Consider the following 3,422-nt stretch of genomic DNA (forward strand, 5'->3'; position numbering starts at 1 on the left):
GTAAGGGAGGGCAGTTGGGGGCGGCCAGGCCTGCAGGGGAGGACAGCTAGGGACAATTGGACCAGCAGGGGAGCAGTTAGGCATTGATCAGGCTGGCAGGGGAGTGGTTTGGGGGGATCAGGCTGGCAGGCAGAAGCAGTTAGGGGAAATCAGGCAGGCAGGCAGGAGAGCAATTGGGAGCCAGCAGTCCTGGATTGTGAGATGGATATCCCAGATTGGAAAGGGTTCAGGCTGGGCTGAGGGACACACCCCTCCATGCATGAATTTCATGCACCGGGCCTCTAGTATATATATAATTTAGGACACATCAAAATTCAGACTATTCACATTTTAAGTGCATAATAGCACATGTGGCTGCTGGCTGCCATATTTCATAGTGCAGCTCTTTAATGCTATTAGTCATTTATAAACACCTTGCTTGAACTTATGAATGACTCTTCATTTTGTTTTCAATACAAACTACAAACTCCTTAATGAACATAGCCTATATTCCTTGATAGTCAGAACCCAGCTTATATCTCTAGTTTCATTGCTCACCACTTCTGCCCCCAACTCCAGAAAACCAGAACAATGATACCCACTTCTCTTTCTCGATTGATGTCCTCTTCAGGGATCCCGTCCCACTATGCTTAGTACAAATATGGCACAGAAGTTTGACTGAATAATTAAATGATTTAGTGAATAAGTTGCTTATTAAATGTATTTAATGAATGTACTCTACAATGTAGAGGAGGGGTGGCATTTACATTTGCAGAAAAGGAGTGGGAGGGCCTGTAAAAGGACACATATGATGTCTTGTTTTACTCTGATACAAGAACTAAATGTTTTTTCCCCCCAGGATATGGTGTGTGTGTGTGTGTGTGTGTGTGTGTGTGTGTGTGTGTGTGTGTGTATGTGCATTGGGAGGGTGGGCTGGCTGTGCAGTTGTGTGTATTTTTCCTATCAGATCAGAAAGGGGATATGGAATGAAAATGAGAAGGAACTGGAAGGTCATACCTGCATCTATATGAGCAAAGCAACTTGTCAAGCCCAGCTCTCAACAGTTTGCAGACTATCTTTAAAAAAAGTACTTATGCCAGAAGAATAACAAAAAATTCAAGTTCCTTTGCTATGCTGATTTTGGTGGAGATAAGATATACCAAACCCCACCCCCATGACTTTTAAATTTGGTCATGATCAATAGCCCAATATTGGAAATGCATAATGAGGGTCGTGTGACAATCTCCCCTAGCCTGGCTAATGATATTACAGAGAGTGTTGTCCAAAATTAAGAGATGTTATCACACTACAGACCAACAATATTATAGTCCCAGCTCCTGGGATAATTAAAACACTTATTCCATGACTTCAAACTTTTACAGGAGCCCTAAGATTTCAGAAAGCTGTTTTTGTTGCCAGAACTTTCTCCCTTGAGTCTTTTATTCATAGCATTATAATTTAACATCAAGTTAGTAGTTGTTATGTTCACCTTTGTTTCCTATCTCATAACACACAGAAGGAAGTAATAGGAAATATACATATATTTGTTGCATTAAATTAAGTTTAAATAACCTAATGATTACATAATATACAAGTGCTTAAAAATTACATATCCCAGGGGAAAAAAAGAACAGTTACATATTCATCTATTTAAACAAACTATTGAGTCCTTAATATGTGCACAGCCCTATGCTGGGATTTAGGGATATAAATTAGACCAACTCTTTATGCTGAGTATTTTTAAATCTAATAAGGGAGATAAAGTTCAGTAACTTATAGCAGAGAAACTCATGTACGATTTGTTAAAGAGTAATGCCATTCTGGGATTTAGGAGCTGGAGTCCAGGATCATTATATTCCCAACAGCCATTGAATGATCAGCACAAAGCAGGGGCACAATGAATGTTGGATAAATGGATGATTGGGGTTGTTATGTTTTCCATTTCTTTCCATAATTCCAAATCATAGTTCTCTGTTATCAAAAGGTTCAAGAAAAGGGGAAGGAGAGATAAAGTTAGAAGATTGTCTGCTTATTCTATCAGGCCAGAGATCCAGCAAACCCCTCCCCCTGAGCTCTCTCATTGCAAACTTTGATTTACATTCAGCCTAGCAACATGCCAAATGCCTCCCACCAGAATTATTCTTTAAGAGCCCCTTTGGTTCCAAAATATTTCTGAGAAAAAAACTCTTGTTTCCATAGGACACTTCAGAGAACCTCTGGGGCCTAAATGGATCACTGGGCCCAGCTGACTAGCTGGAAGGAACTCAAGCACTGGGGAGATTATGACTTTGTTATTTTAGAAACTCTGCACATAAGTACTTTGCCTGCAATTTTGCGTTTGCCTAGATGACCACGGTCACATATGGCAAACAGGGAAAATATAATATTTTGCTACATTTGCTATTAAATGCCAGGGTATTTGTTTCCCATCATTATTAATTGTCCTGATATTTTGAGCAAGCAGAAGTTTGTCTCTCTTACTTAATTGACATTTTATGATAAGCAAACAGAAGTGATAGAAATGACCATATATATATGCACATACACGTCTACAGACTTTTAAATCATTTATTCATTTAAGAAAGGCAATGAGATTCTCTCTAATTGGAGGGCACTTTGATTGGTGCTGGGGAAAGGGAGCCTGCACCAGTTCTAGTTGATACACAACTGTGTGTTTGTTGTTTTGCTTTTTGCATACAGACAGAGCCCTATTAAATCTTCATGAGTTGTAGTGGATTTTATGTTGTTATCCGCATTTAAAAGTGAGGAATCAGAGACTCAGAGAGGTTAAATAATTTATTCAAGGTCACATAGTAAGTGGGAGAGCTAGAATTCAAACTTAAAAATGTGATTTTTTTTTTAAAATCAAATACTTGCTATGCCAAAATGGTACACAAAGATAAGCAATATTTCTTGTCTACTTGTTGATTCCTTTTAATTGAAATCAGTGATTCTGAGCAAGGGGAATTATGTTCCCCCAAGCGACTGTTTTCATTTATATGGAGACATTTTCATTGTCATGGTTGGGAGTTGTTACTGGCATCTACTCAGTAGAAGCCAGGGATAGTGCTAAATCTCCTACAATGCACAGAGCAACTCCCCTCCCCCCACAACAAGGAATGGTCAAAATGTCAGTTGTGCCAAATATAAATGACAATAGGAGATATTGCATTAGCTGAAGTTCTTCTAGTTGCTAAATATAATACCTACTTTAATTTATAAAAATAATCATGGAATGGGTAATGAAGTAGCCTGTGTCATTAAAAGAGGACTTAAAGAACTGAAGACTCTGTGTTGTTTAAGGTTCACAGCAACATGAATTCCTGGACTTTCTTGTCTAAAACATGGCAGTAAACAGGCCTCATTCACTTCTAGAGCATCCAGTCTCTCTCTCTAGGGGGAAAGAAGTCAGATTAACTCAGTTTTGCTCAGTTCTCTGCACA

Source organism: Eptesicus fuscus, chromosome 13 (assembly GCF_027574615.1).
Source record: "Eptesicus fuscus isolate TK198812 chromosome 13, DD_ASM_mEF_20220401, whole genome shotgun sequence".
NCBI lineage: Eukaryota > Metazoa > Chordata > Mammalia > Chiroptera > Vespertilionidae > Eptesicus > Eptesicus fuscus.